This window comes from Lissotriton vulgaris, chromosome 4_1 (genome assembly GCF_964263255.1).
Source record: "Lissotriton vulgaris chromosome 4_1, aLisVul1.2, whole genome shotgun sequence".
Taxonomy (NCBI): Eukaryota; Metazoa; Chordata; class Amphibia; order Caudata; family Salamandridae; genus Lissotriton; species Lissotriton vulgaris.
This window is the reverse complement of record NC_141691.1, coordinates 749,288,552-749,304,357: the sequence shown is the minus strand read 5'-3', so window position 1 is coordinate 749,304,357 and position 15,806 is coordinate 749,288,552. Positions and strand designations below refer to the sequence as shown.

Sequence of the window (15,806 nt, the reverse complement as noted above, 5' to 3'; positions counted from 1 at the left end):
CTCCGTTTCGTAGAATCCGAGTTGAGGTACATCTGTGTGGGGAGGAAGAGCGCTGGAGCACTCCGACGCTGAGGAGGAGGAAGGACTAAACACCGCTTCCTGGTTGCCAAGAATACAGAACCAGGAAGTCTACAGCCGCGGTCTAGCGGTTGAGCAGCGGAAGGGGGAGGAGTCCCGTCAGCCGGCGGAAACAGGAAGAATAAGAGGAGGAGGTTTTGCACGGACGGTGTGCATGGACGGAGAGGAGGTAGCAGAGCACCTGGCAGCGGAGGAGATCCGAAGAGTGGAGAGCCTGAGAGCGGAGGCGGCTGCGGAGCATCTGGCAGCGGAGGAGATCCGAAGAGTGGAGAGCCTGAGAGCGGAGGCGGCTGCGGAGCACCTGGCAGCGGAGGGGACTTGACGAGAGGAGAGCGGGAGAGCGGAGGTAACCCGAAGAGAGGAGAGCGTATTGAGAGTCATACAGAGCAACGTCCCCGACACTGCTTCCATACCCGGTGGGCTGAAGTGAGAAGAAGCCACGGGTCCTGCTGCTGTGGTCCGAGAGTCGGGCCACAGCCCAAGACAAGTGTTGCTAAAAGGGGCGTTCTGGTGGGGTGTGTGGGGAGGTGGGAGGTAGCACGTTTAGGGAGGCGGGAGGCCCCGCGGTGACCCTTTCACCAAGACACAACCCTTTCTTTTGGTGAAGGTAGCACAACAGTTGTAGCTGAGAGCAAATCAGTAATCCCCGATTGTTTTTCTTTCCCCTGAGGCCACAAGAACCGGGACATCGGACCAACCCCTGACGCTCCCTGAACTAAGAAAACCCCAGAGAAGGAAGGACCTTCCGAAATCATCCTTACATATAGTGTAAACTTTAATAAAACTCAACAGTAGACAAACATTGCTCTGGTCTCATACTCTGTACACCACTAGCCCCTGAAAATCAGCCACGCGTGCGCCTCATTGATGCGCTCTTCTGCTCGCACTGATGGTCTTTGTCCTGCATAGCTGTCTGCACAACAGGAAGTTAGTTAGAAGTCATGATGTCACGCGGTGCGGTGGACGATCTTATTCTAGAAATGTTGGTTTCCGTTGCATGTTTGTAAGCATGTTACAGCATTTGTTTGTGGGCAGGGCTCGGATGGGTGTGCTGTTTGTTTTGTCTGTACAACTTTACCTCGGAACTTCATTTAAAGACTGACATTCGTCCACGTACTTAAAAATGTTAACAAGGCCTATAGCTGCCAAAACACTTATAACGCCCCAATGGCAAGACCTATTGACTATGCCAATGCTTGTTGAACTTTTTCCCAGACTGCTAAACCCTCTGGTTTTAAACCTTGTGGGGATTGTCACCATCAGATGTTGGATCACCACCTAGTGTATATCAGGTGGCTGGAGACAGGGAACGACCCAAAGACCTGCACGAGTGCAAGCCCAGTCAACTGAAGGCGATCTGCGAGTGGGATCTGAAGCTCCTGATGGCACAGCAGAAGGTGGCTCCGCGTCATTCCTCAGCTCGTTCCCATGGACGCTCTTGTGGCCGGACAAAGAATCATTCCCGCGGACTGTCATCTTCGAGATCCAAGCCCTCTTGCGGAGGTGAGATAAGTCCAAGAAGAAGAGGTCGACGGGTTCTTGGGCTTACCCTATTCGACGTTGGGGTTCTAGTAGACCCTGCTCCCGCACTCCACCTGCAGAGCCATCATCCGAGCACACCCTCACTACTTGGAGTTTCCTTCCGCTGGGGCAATGCCGGCCCAGTTACGGGAATTTTAGGATACTATGCATGCCATCTTTTGGGCCGGACTCCCTCTGGCATGCCTTCAGGCCCCATGATAAGTGAGTGGAATAAGAGCTGGATTACCACCAGCAGGTTTGCCCTCATCAGCCTGGCCCTCAGGATCCATTCCTGGATCTGGAAAGATGCAGCCAAAGGTATCACCACCTACCCTGGCTCCATTCAGTCCGGCACCTGGTAAGGTGCCGTTGGCGGTACTTGACAACGAGCCCCTTGTCATTCCTAGCATAGACCTGGCGCCTCCTCAAGGCCGCACAACACCGAGCCCAACGCCACCCTTTCCCAGTAAATTGGACTTGCCTCCATTTGAATCACCCTATGGCCCTAAGGGAGGAGATGTATGGTCCTTTGGAAGAGGATCCTGCTGATGGCGACAGCTTGTACGAGTAGTTGGGTGATGCTAGTGACCTTGACACTTCACCAGACACTGGTATGTTGTCCCCTCCAGACCGGGCCTCTGAGGGAGGTGTCATTCGCCTCAGTGATGTGAGGGCCACAATGGTCCTTGACCTTCAGCATCCCGCTGTCGAAGTCAAGTCAGATGTTGTGACTGAGGCACTTTAAGTAAGGACAGGTTCCCCAGAACCATTATTATTATTATTATTATGGTAGATTTATAGAGCGCATTGCTGCCCTAGGGCTTCCCAGTGCTGCCCTTTAATGAAGGACTCACTGACACTCTTATGAGGGCATGGGCTAAACCCTGCACAGGGGTTCCTCTGTAGTGCCCGATTGCACAGCAGCATTGTCCCAAGCCAGAGGACCCAGCCTTTATTTCCCAGCACCTCTCTCTGGAGAACTAGTGTACTATGCCTCCAAGGCCAAAATCAACCCAAATGCGTTCCCTACCATACCACTGGAAAGGGAATCCAAGAGGCTGGATACTTTTGGGAAATGCATCTTTTCTTCCACCTGCTCTGCATTGTGGTTGGTGGACACTGCATGCCTCCTGGGCCGCTAACCCCATGCATTGTAGGATGCAGTTGCGCATGCTGCCTGAGGAGGATTGTGCCATCCTCAAACAAGCTTTATTGGACAGCACAGTTGCCATATGGTGTGGACTAGATGCCATGGACTCCCTTGAAAGGGCCATGGCCTCTACAGTGGCGGTTCGCCTGTATGCTTGGTTAGGGTCCACTGAGTTCTCTGGATTGACATTCCCTTTGATGGGTCACGCCTGTTCGGCGAGAAGACCAATGTGGTGCTCGAGCACTTTCTTGAGAGCATGGTCACTGCCCGATCTTTCGGCCTCCCTCTTTTGACCTCCCTCTTTTGTACTAGCCGTTACTGCAGTCCTTTTGTACCTACAGCAGACGGGCAATTTTGGGTGTCAGCAGAATCAGAATAAAAAATGTTGTAACAATAAGAACTACTGTTAGCCAATACCATAGTTCATATTCAGTATATGGTCAATATAAGTTAATAGAAGTGGACATAACCACTAACTGTGTTTAAAGCGAATTCTCATAATGGATCAAAACATTTCTTCTTTTTAGTATACACTTGGGGAATCATTACTGTAGGAAGCTGGCTCTTTATATGATATATCAAAATGAGATCTATTGTGTAAAGGGTCCAGGGGTCCTTATGAGTGGACAGGGGGTTTGTTATGGCAAACCCAAGGTGCTCTTCTACGGGTATTTTGGTCGAGCAGCCTTAGGCTTATCACAGAGGAGTGCAAGACATCTACAAATACACACAGTAGTCAGTAAATGAGACACAACTCAATAAGGAGATCCACACCAATTTATAAAAATAACCAGTATCTTCATATATGCTTTAGCTCCAGAATCAATTTGTTCAGGTAAGTATGTTTTTTAATAGAGTTCAAAAAGTCGACAGTACAATTTTCAGAAGCTGCAATGTTATCCTATAGGAGGAAAAGTCAATGCAGCATTCAGGTCTAGTGCAGAGACATACAGGACAAATCTCCAGGAGTTAAGGTTAGTAGTGTGCAAGGTCCAAGACAGCACCAGCAGAACACCACCGGCAGCACTAGGGTGGCCGGGTGCAGGGGTGCAAAACAGCGCTGTGTGCCTAATGTTATTCTGTGGAGATCGGTCTTTGCGAAAACAAGCTCCAGACTCTGACAAAGAGGCCAGTTGGGTGAACCAACAGGAGGACTTGGGCCTCACGATGCTCAGGGACACCTTTGGTCCTCTTCTTCATGGCGAAAGAGCGACAGGTGCAGAGGTGTCTTTAGGCTTCTGGTTTTCTTATTGGGAGCAGTCGCGGTAGTGAGGGCCTGTGTGCAGAGGCTGCAGCCAACTTCGGGAGTCCATGAGAGGTGTCACAACAATGGACCTGGTCTCTGGAAGGCTGGGGTACCACACTGACAGTTGACTTACTTCAACTTTGGCTTGGAGCAATAAGTGCAGTAGGGTCTTAAGGTGTTGGCTTTCTGCAGTCACAAAGTCCCGTCAAGAGTTTTTGGATGCCTGCAGGATACAGGGAAGCATGTCCGCTACTTCTTGGGAGGTCTTGGTTCCTGAGTGAAGTGCTGGCAGGTCTGCTGGGCTTTGGGGACCCAGCGGCTGCAGGACAAGTTAACCTTTGGCTCAATTGTCGAAATCAGCAGGCAGGCTAGCAGGGTTGGTGCCAAGTCAGTTGCTGGGTCTTCTGTTCTTGCAGTGCTTTGTCAGTTCACTTCCGTCTTCTTCAGGTCATCAGAATCTGTTTCTCTGTTGTTAGGGGCTCCCCTAAGTACTGGATTCAGGTGAGCTAGCGGCGTGTGGGGTAGTAGCTAATTGTCTACTGACCCTTGGGTTCACTACGCCCCCTATAGGACCACTTCCTGTGTGACGTGGGCATAACCCTGTACCAGAATTCCTAAGTATGTCATCACAAAGATGGCTATTTCTAAAAAGTCATGTCCAAATCACCTTAGCCCATCTTAGCGGTGGTACTAGCCTGGGGTGGCACGTCTACTTGACTAGCTAATTTTCTTGACTGTCCAGGTGCCAAAGAGTCTCTGGACAAGAGGGAAAGCTTCCTCCTGTGAGGGGGAGCCAGATTTGCTTTCTAAGGCGGCAGCTCTTTGAAGCTTGTCGACCTAGGAAGGCTAATTAACTGGTCATCCTGTGGGAGGGGGTGTGAAACCCTCTTCTCGGACAGGCTTTTGGTCTCTGTCTCCAGAGAGCACAAGGCCCTCACCCTGGGAAGTCAAAACAGTGTCTCGGGTTGCAGGCTGGCAGAGGTCAGTCAGGAACAACACCAGAAGCTGGTAAGTTTTCAGGGGGCACCTTTAAGGTGCCCTCTGAGTGCATGTATTGACAAACCCAACACTGGCATCAGTGTGGGTTTATTGATACGAGATGTTGGATAACAAACATTCCTATCTTCAGTGAAGCCATCATGTAGCTTGAGAATTAGTTTTCACCAGTGTACAGTACATGGTTTAAATGGCTTCCCTGGTCACTTGCACTGGCAGTAATGGAACTGACCAGCAGAAGGGCACATCTGCTCATGCAGGTATGCCCTCACATGTAATATGAAGCACGCTGTAAGGCCTGCTGTAGGCCTGACTTGCAAACATTACATGCAGTGGTAGGAGACATGACACCTGTGTCATGTCGCGTTCTCACTTTAGTCTGCACTAATACCCGTAGCCTGCAGCGGCAGCCTTGCATGTATTTGGTGAGGGGTCCCTTAGGGTGGCACAATTTGTGCTGCAGACCTTGGGGACCCTCGTTAGTACCCCAGGCCCTAAATACCTGAGGTGCCATTTACTAGGGACTTAGAGAGGGAGCTAAAAGTATTGCCAATTGGAGAAACAATTGTACAGTTTTTGGGAAGTAGATCTGGCACTAGGGACCTGGTTAGCAAGTACCCAGTGCACTTCCAGTCAAAATCACACCATGCACCAGGCCAAATGTGGGGGTGGCCACGAAAAAAGGGGTACTTTACTACAATTACGGTTTTGATAGAAAGAATTTTAGTTCCTAGTGTTCTAAATTGTTTCACACTATATCCTCCACTTCAAATAAACAGTAATGCATTATGTTTCCTTGGCATAGTGTGTCAGCATCCATTTTATTATGCAGGTGGTACCTAAAATAGATATTTATTTGTGTTAGTAATCAAAACGTTATTATATTTCTGTGCACTTTTTAGAGGATCAAAGGTCATAAGACATCATTTCCTATGATGTCATTGAGGTTAAAGTATTGGTTATGTCACTTCCATAATCCCCGCATTTTGTGAATCTACTTCCATGCACTGCCCTGAGTGTGAAATTGCTTGTATCTGCTATCATGGTTCTTGATTTTGTGCCTTGCCTCACACTAATCTAGCTTGTGTGCATAGGCATAGGCATGTCCCTTGACAGGAGGGAGGTCTTGGATCTGCCCTGTGACCTTGGGGGGTGCACCAAGAATGCCCTCTTTGAACTGACAGTGGTCTACTCTCTTTGTCTGGAGTTTAGTTCTTGAATCTGTGGTGGCAGTGTTCTATGTTTAGTGAATCTATATTTGTGAACAGACCTTTTTAGGTCTCGGCTAAACGCGTGGAAGCGCGTTGTCGCCGAGAACTTATTGTTAGCGAGTGTGCTTCCCAGGAGACACTCCTGGCCGCGCGCATCGCCTTGGAGGGCGATTTGAAACGCGCACGCGATCGCGCTCGCTGTGGGCAGCTGCTGTCGTGCATTCACACAGACACACACCAGCGCCCATGCACGCACTTGCTCATACAGTGCCATGCTTCAAGGAAGTAAAAATAATGTGGACCGAACGAATAAAAAGAAGTTAAACATGAATGCTAAAGCTGTGATGGGCACTAAAAATCGAAAAGCTTAAATCAGATGTGTGAAATAACGTACCGAAAAAACCCTGAAAAATAACATGTGCATGAAAGCCAAAAAATGAAAAGCAAGTGTTTACCTGTGGATGCAGTCCGTGCGAAGCATTAATACAAATGTTTACATGCTGGCTTATGTGTTTAATCAAACGGAGAAGAGAGGATAAAAGTACAGTGCTAGTGCAATGAGTGAAACAAAACTGCTATATATGTCCTCCTAGATCCAACACACAGTCTTACATCGTAGGTGCCAAGAAATATATGAGAGTACCTACATACTCCATCCGGCCGTGAAGGGCATTTACACTACGGAAGGGAGAATGCAGAGTAGTGAGTAGTGAGTAGTGAGTGCAGAGTAGTGAGTAGTGAGTGCAGAGTAGTGAGTAGTGAGTGCAGAGTAGTGAGTGCAGAGTAGTGAGTAGTGAGTGCAGAGTAGTGAGTAGTGAGTGCAGAGTAGTGAGTAGTGAGTGCAGAGTAGTGAGTGCAGAGTAGTGAGTGCAGAGTAGTGAGTGCAGAGTAGTGAGTGCAGAGTAGTGAGTAGTGAGTGCAGAGTAGTGAGTAGTGAGTGCAGAGTAGTGAGTAGTGAGTGCAGAGTAGTGAGTAGTGAGTGCAGAGTAGTGAGTAGTGAGTGCAGAGTAGTGAGTAGTGAGTGCAGAGTAGTGAGTAGTGAGTGCAGAGTAGTGAGTAGTGAGTGCAGAGTAGTGAGTGCAGAGTAGTGAGTGCAGAGTAGTGAGTGCAGAGTAGTGAGTGCAGAGTAGTGAGTGCAGAGTAGTGAGTAGTGAGTGCAGAGTAGTGAGTAGTGAGTGCAGAGTAGTGAGTGCAGAGTAGTGAGTGCAGAGTAGTGAGTGCAGAGTAGTGAGTAGTGAGTGCAGAGTAGTGAGTGCAGAGTAGTGAGTAGTGAGTGCAGAGTAGTGAGTAGTGAGTGCAGAGTAGTGAGTAGTGAGTGCAGAGTAGTGAGTGCAGAGTAGTGAGTGCAGAGTAGTGAGTGCAGAGTAGTGAGTGCAGAGTAGTGAGTAGTGAGTAGTGAGTGCAGAGTAGTGAGTGCAGAGTAGTGAGTGCAGAGTAGTGAGTGCAGAGTAGTGAGTGCAGAGTAGTGAGTGCAGAGTAGTGAGTGCAGAGTAGTGAGTGCAGAGTAGTGAGTGCAGAGTAGTGAGTGCAGAGTAGTGAGTAGTGAGTGCAGAGTAGTGAGTGCAGAGTAGTGAGTGCAGAGTAGTGAGTGCAGAGTAGTGAGTAGTGAGTGCAGAGTAGTGAGTGCAGAGTAGTGAGTGCAGAGTAGTGAGTGCAGAGTAGTGAGTGCAGAGTAGTGAGTGCAGAGTAGTGAGTGCAGAGTAGTGAGTGCAGAGTAGTGAGTGCAGAGTAGTGAGTAGTGAGTGCAGAGTAGTGAGTGCAGAGTAGTGAGTGCAGAGTAGTGAGTGCAGAGTAGTGAGTGCAGAGTAGTGAGTGCAGAGTAGTGAGTGCAGAGTAGTGAGTGCAGAGTAGTGAGTAGTGAGTGCAGAGTAGTGAGTGCAGAGTAGTGAGTGCAGAGTAGTGAGTAGTGAGTGCAGAGTAGTGAGTAGTGAGTAGTGAGTAGTGAGTGCAGAGTAGTGAGTAGTGAGTAGTGAGTAGTGAGTAGTGAGTGCAGAGTAGTGAGTAGTGAGTAGTGAGTAGTGAGTAGTGAGTGCAGAGTAGTGAGTAGTGAGTGCAGAGTAGTGAGTAGTGAGTGCAGAGTAGTGAGTAGTGAGTGCAGAGTAGTGAGTAGTGAGTGCAGAGTAGTGAGTGCAGAGTAGTGAGTGCAGAGTAGTGAGTGCAGAGTAGTGAGTGCAGAGTAGTGAGTGCAGAGTAGTGAGTAGTGAGTGCAGAGTAGTGAGTGCAGAGTAGTGAGTGCAGAGTAGTGAGTAGTGAGTGCAGAGTAGTGAGTGCAGAGTAGTGAGTAGTGAGTGCAGAGTAGTGAGTAGTGAGTGCAGAGTAGTGAGTAGTGAGTGCAGAGTAGTGAGTAGTGAGTGCAGAGTAGTGAGTGCAGAGTAGTGAGTAGTGAGTGCAGAGTAGTGAGTAGTGAGTGCAGAGTAGTGAGTGCAGAGTAGTGAGTGCAGAGTAGTGAGTGCAGAGTAGTGAGTGCAGAGTAGTGAGTAGTGAGTGCAGAGTAGTGAGTGCAGAGTAGTGAGTGCAGAGTAGTGAGTAGTGAGTAGTGAGTGCAGAGTAGTGAGTAGTGAGTGCAGAGTAGTGAGTAGTGAGTGCAGAGTAGTGAGTGCAGAGTAGTGAGTGCAGAGTAGTGAGTGCAGAGTAGTGAGTGCAGAGTAGTGAGTGCAGAGTAGTGAGTGCAGAGTAGTGAGTGCAGAGTAGTGAGTAGTGAGTGCAGAGTAGTGAGTAGTGAGTGCAGAGTAGTGAGTAGTGAGTAGTGAGTGCAGAGTAGTGAGTAGTGAGTAGTGAGTGCAGAGTAGTGAGTAGTGAGTAGTGAGTGCAGAGTAGTGAGTAGTGAGTGCAGAGTAGTGAGTAGTGAGTGCAGAGTAGTGAGTAGTGAGTGCAGAGTAGTGAGTAGTGAGTGCAGAGTAGTGAGTAGTGAGTGCAGAGTAGTGAGTAGTGAGTGCAGAGTAGTGAGTAGTGAGTGCAGAGTAGTGAGTGCAGAGTAGTGAGTGCAGAGTAGTGAGTGCAGAGTAGTGAGTAGTGAGTGCAGAGTAGTGAGTGCAGAGTAGTGAGTGCAGAGTAGTGAGTGCAGAGTAGTGAGTGCAGAGTAGTGAGTGCAGGTGCAGAGCGGTGTGTGCTGTTGAGTGCAGAGTGCTGTGTATTGGCAATGTAAATGACAATGCCATTTATTTATGATTTAAAGAAAAAAAAAGAAATGTCATGAGCAATGCCAATAGCTCTACCTTTAATGATGCCGAGACCATTGCATTGCAAATGCTTGTTATCTGTTACTGGAGTGGAGGTGTACTAGCCCACTCAGGGTGCTTCTATGTGCTAACCTGTATCCTTACGCTGACATCCCAAGTGTATGTTGAGAATGTTTGTGCATGTGGCCTATGTGGTACATGCATGGATTGTCTGACTGAGCCAGAGTATTGGAGATCTCGGTAATCTAGTTTGGATGCCCAAAGCCTGACTTTCTGCACAAGATGGGGATGAGGTTATTTTTCCAGACAGTGGAAGTGCATTGCTGACATTTCTAAAGCTGTAGGCAAGAGACCTAGACAACTAAGAAAAGACAATGCCCCTTTTGTAATTCATGTAGCCTTTGGCTGAGCAAGGAGCTACTAATTACTGTTGCTGAAGCACTGCCATTTGGGAGATGGTGGGAGTGACGGGTGGGAGATGAAGAGGATCCTGTAGGTGAGGCCCAGTTTTTTGTCTTACCCTGATAACACTCGTTCAGTTGTCTGTTGACAGCCAGGATCTGAAGCCTCCTGCTTCTTTGTGCCTCGGTTTTGTGTGCTCCTGACGAGAGATTTCTTTGCTCTGAAGAGCATCGCCCTACAGAAAGGCTGAAAGGAGAAGCACCCTAAACTGGTTCTGTTACTAAGAGTGCAGACTGTAGATCCACATCCTTTGTCTGCTTTACCTATATAAAAATGGGACCCACTAGTAGGTTCATTTATAAGTTTGCTTTAGAAAGGATGCTGTGCCGAGTACTCAGGGCACTGTGCAACCAGAGCTAGTGTCTGAAATCCAGCATCTCATAAGTGAAGACAAATCACCTGAGTATACTGTTTACTGCATAAAGCTGATCCCCTCACCTGACGCCTAGAACCAGCAGTAGTGAAGGGGGGAGCCTGCCAACTTTGCAGCACGAGTGACCATTCAGGAGGAGGGAGGTACAGCATCACCTTTATGCTGTGGGTTAGCAGAAGTGGACGACTACAGAGAACGATCCATGTGCCTATGTGTTACAGACCCTAGATTTTCCACTGCAATTCTACTCCAGAATCGGGTAGTGCAAACTTTCCCAACCTGTTATGGCTGAAGCATGAAGTTGTGACAGGGCCAAAGCCATTGTCCTCAAGATAGGAAGAGGTGGCGTGTGTGAGCACTGCACCCAAAATAATCCCAACGCAGGAGTAGTTCTGGCAAAAGACAGCCGTCCACTACTAGTTCCACAAGGTAATAGTGGTCTGCACTTACCCTCTAATGGTCAGACTACTTTAAAACCATAAATATATAAACCAGAAAAGAACACACAAAAGGGAGTGCCTCAAGTAACCAACAGTTGTTTTGTAGAGTTTGTTCTTTTTGTTTCTTCTCTCCTCCTTTCATGAAGTACACATAGTTCAATGGTGTAAATATCAATGTACTCTTCTCCAATATCAAAATAACATGGGAGCTGTGGTATGAAATCTCAAAACAATTCTCTTTATTATTCTTCAATACATCAAAGAAACAAACCAGCCAACACGTTTCATACTCCGAGAGGACTTCATCAGGTTTATTGTATTTCTTTACAGCAATCTCACATTGAAGTCAAAGTGTAAAATGGATCAGTTCTTCAAGAAATTCTTGAGACACTAGTACTGCTCCTTTATTATTGTGGCGAAATATTATGTGACATATATAAATATCACCGCTTAATATCCACACCCCATTGGGTTCTGTAAGCTCAGACTGGATAATACAACACAAAAAAGGTCAGTGACGGTGGTGGCGTGTTGTATTATCCGACCATTGAACTAAATGTACTTCATGAAAGGAGAGAAGAAACAAAGAGACCAAACTCTACAATACAATTATATTTTTGAGAACAGTGAGGAATTTCTTTGTCAAAATATATTTCGCTCTTGAGGTGCGATCCAATTGTGTATCTAATACAAGATTGAAGTCTCCCCCGAGGATCAGAGGTGCCCTACTGGAAATTAAGACCCTCTCAAGTTTACCCAAGAAAGTTTCATTATCCTCGTTTGGGCCATAATACACGGCAAGATTATATGGTGAGCCTGCAACTAAGAGCTCGGCTACCAACCACCTCCCTGTCTGATCTGTATCCCATCTCTGTACTTTAATACTCCTGCTTGCTCTAATAATTATTGCTACTCCTCTGGTTGTTCCCTTTTGCCTTGAGCATAAAATGTCCTGTACCCATTGCCTTTTCTCAAAAACCTTTTTACACTCTTTTTCCTCGATATGGGTCTCCTGAAGTAAATATATACTAGCTTCAAGATTCCTTAAGAAGTCACATATCCTCTGCTGGTTCCTAAGACTACCTATTCCGTTAAGATTCCAGGATATAATTTTGCTGCTTATATGGGGATTTACGGCCATAACCAAATTTTACTCTCCCTGTTAAGCTCTATGATATTGTCTAGATGACTAATTATGTGTTTATATGTCTGTATTTGTCTGTGTGTATGGATAGTAGTTTTAGAGTTTCTATATTTAGATGAGGACTTTTTTATTTTTTTTCACCCCCCCCCCCCCTCCCCCCCCTCCCCCCCCCCAAGGAACCCTCCCTTCATCTTGGGCGTTTGTCCTGCCCTTGTGGAGCTCTCCACCTTACCGAGCCCTATCTATCTCTCGAATCCCTTGTCCCGTAACTACATCTGCTATTAACAACGTGAGTTAGTAAATCAGTGTAAATTAATATAGTTTAGTTCTTCCCTTTTTTCCTATCCTTTCCTACCTCATTTCCCCCCTTTTGAGTGGATTTAATCATAATTAGTGTGCGAACGCTATTATTGTGTGAATATGTGTGTTTTTTTTTTTTTTTTACACATCGTGCAGTTTAATATATTGTTTAATATCGTGTTTTAGTATTTGTCCTAAATCTCTAAGTTATATCATGCCATACAGGCATAGTCTGAACACAGGAATATATCCAAATATATGTAAGTATTTAGGAATAAAGGTCAGGTATTAAATGTGTTAAATTTTTGGGACTAGAAATCATCGGCCAGACCTAGCCTACTCCCTCATTTTCTGTAGCAGTTCATCTACCTCCTTTGGCTGATTGCAGGTGTATGTTTTATTATTCCACATGACCTTAAGCAGGGCTGGGAATTTCATCTGCACTTTTGCTCCAAATGATCTCAGCTCCGGCATTCTTGATCCCAATTCCCATTGTCTCTGAGCCGTTCTTCCTCCTATGTCAGACCTGATTTGGTATGGGTTGGCCCGGTAATGAAGAGAGGCACTAGCTAAAGCTTTACTCAATATCAGCTCTTTAACAGTATAAGTCCGAAAATAGACCAATATTTTCCTGGGCCCTTTACGGTCTTGGTGTATCCTAAAAGGGTCTCTATGCACTCTCTGAATCTCCGCTTCAAGATCTATGTCTGTACGATCTTTCAATACCCACTCTCTAAGGAGTCTGCAGACAAAGGCTTTTATATCCCCTACTTCCTCTCCTTCGGGTATCTTTAAGATACGGAGGTTGTTCCGTCTTGAATGAGTCTCCAGTCTTTCCATGTCCATCATTAGCGCCTTATTCTGTTTCTTTAAAGCGCTTAGTTCCTCGCCGTTTTCTGTTGTTATCACTGAGAGGGTAGAGACCTTTTTTCTCCAGAGTAGCTGTTCGTGTTTCTATCCCTTCCATTCTGGTTTCTAATAAATCGAACCTATCATGTAATCTTTAATGATTGGTCTCAGAGATTTCAAACTTCTCCAACAAGTCACTTCTCAGAGAATGAAGCAATAGCCCAATCTTATCAAACTCCTGAGGGGAAGTAGAGAACAAACCTGTGTCTACCTCTATTTCTTTTTCTTTTTCTGGTATAACACGATTTGTAAAAGCTGAAGTAGATACGCTTATGTGGGTTTCCACAGACTCACTATGACTACATATGGCTGTCTCTGATGTCTGTAAGTTCAAGGGGTCGTGTTGAGGAGGAGAATTATCAGAGGGAGCATTCGTACTGCCACCGCTTATTGGAATGTCATGATCTGTGTTATCTGTGTTAACTGGACTCTCTAAATCTACTAGAACTTCCTCAGTTCTAATCTCAGTCAACGGGGAATATCTGTTAGTTAAAACTAAACCAGTTGCGGAGGGAGACGCCAAATTCTGAATAGACTGCTGGGCCTCTTCCATGTCAACTCCCTCTTTTACGGAGTTCATTTTCTCTAACACCTTAAATTAACTTTTAAGGGAGGGAGTATTTTTAAGCGTTGAAATCTGCTGGGGAGGTTTACTAATAATAGATTTCTTGGAACTTGGTTTCCTCTTGCTTTTATGTGGAATGAGAGGTGAAGGTCTCACCTTCTCGCCGAGTTCGGTTGAATCTAGAACCCCCGCTGCTTTAGCTCTTGTTTAGACCTCAACTGATATCTATTCTTAACTACCTCTCCTCTGCTTTTAACCTGCTTGCTGTTTACCTGGTCCTTCCCCTTATACTCTGGAGCTTGAGTAGCTTTAGCTGAGTAAGAGTCTATTGGTGTAAGAGTGCCAGTATCAGACTCGGTTTCTAGGCACCCTTCCCTCTGATAGAATAGAACTGATGCTACTACTGTTGCCACAGATGAAGCTGCCTCCATGCGAGCTCTACCTCTAGCAGGGGTAATTGAAGTAGCAGGGAAGAAGTATCTACTTATTGAAAAATGTCCCCAAAAAACTGGACCTTTATACTGCTGCAATGGGAAAACGCTTCTCAAGTACTGACATCTATCCCACTTCCAAGTAACCCCCTCTCGGATTTCACCACTTATCTTTTGTTCGTGGGGTTGCCTCAAAAAAGCTCCTGCGCTCGTGACAGATTCCTTCACTGCGTTTTCCAAATCGGCTTTTGCTGCTTTCACAATCTTGCCTCCCGAGTCTTGTGTACACCCTTCATCTGCGTCCTCCCGGCACACGTTCGCTGCAACCATCCCCCAGGTCCCGGGGTCCTAGTGCCGACCGCTGCACTCCGTTGTCCTCTGCTTACAGCTGCCTCAATTCTCCTCAATGAAAAGGAAAACAAAAACGCTCATTTTTCCATCAGAAAGAAGCTCACAAGCCTCCCGCTACCTATTCTCACCGCAAAAAAATTCTGTCGGGTCTTCGCATCCATGCGCTCGGGTGGAGAGCTCCGCGACAGCCGCTAGCTTGCCGCCGCCATGTTCCTTGACTCCTCCCCACAATATATTTTGCCAAAGAAATCCCTCACTGTTCTCAAAAATATAATGAAAAAACATAACTTGCTGGATGCCTGGAGAACCAAAAACGGTAACCTTAGAGAATACTCTTTTTACAGTAAAAAATACAAACAATTTTCGAGAATTGATTTATTCTTGGCAGATCACTTTTTGGAATCAGTCCTGACTTCGGTTACTCACATTCCAGTCGGCCTTTCTGATCACTCAGTAGTACAACTTAACATTAACCTTGCAAATGTTGCCATCGAACGCAGATGGACCCTAGATAGAACAATTCTCCTAGATGATAATATTAGAGCTAAAATCAGAAATAGTATAAGGGAATATTTTTTATTCAATGTGGGCTCAGCACTAGAACAGACTGTCTGGGAATCATTTAAGGCTTTCCTTAGAGGTTTATTGGGGTTTCACATGAGACTAAAAAGAAAAGAGATTAAAGACATAGAAATTAAAAAACTGGATTCTATTAAAAAGAAAGAGCTGGAGCTTCAGCATGCAGCCTTGGAGGAAAGGGAGAAGATTCCAGAATTAGAAAAGGAGCTTTTAGAGTTACAGTTGAGTCTCAAAGCTAGAGCCGACAAACAGATCCACGACAGATGGGAAATCAGCAAATTAAAAAACTTTGAATATGGAGAAAGATGTGGGGCACTTCTGGCATGGAAAGCAAGAGCAGACAGGACCAGAAATAATATTGTTACCTTGATCCAAAGGACTTCTGGAAATCAGTTAATTAAGGAAGAAGAAATCAGGGATGAAGCCAGAGGATTTATGGAAGAGTTATATAGAGAAAACATCAAGGTTGGAATAGAAGACTTGGAGAAGTGGTGGAACCAAAGGGCACTACCCCAATTGAATGAAGAAGACAAGAGGACCCTGTCGAGAGACATCACTGAGGGGGAAATAAGAGCTCAGTTAAAAAAAGATGAGTAGGAATAAAGCTCCAGGCCCAGATGGCCTGCCAACGGAGATTTACAAAGATTATGAGGATGAGATTATACCACACTTACTGTCCCTTTTTAATAACATCTATCATCTAAGAGGAGATATCCCACTCTCCTGGTTTGAGGCCACCATCACCCTAATAGCAAATAAAGATCCAAAGAACATAGTCATACAGACCTATATCTCTTTTAAATTCGGACCTTAAAATATTTTCTGGGAATCTGGCCGAGAGACTATCTACAGTCATTAAAACTGTCATTCA

At 46.1% G+C, this 15,806-nt stretch overlaps 1 protein-coding gene across 4 annotated transcripts in view; it reads left to right on the top strand.

Moving 5' to 3' along the window:
* The window catches only part of EXOC2 (exocyst complex component 2), a 1,143,674-nt gene that overhangs the window by 446,599 nt on the left and 681,269 nt on the right, over nucleotides 1-15,806 (top strand). The window lies entirely within an intron of this gene.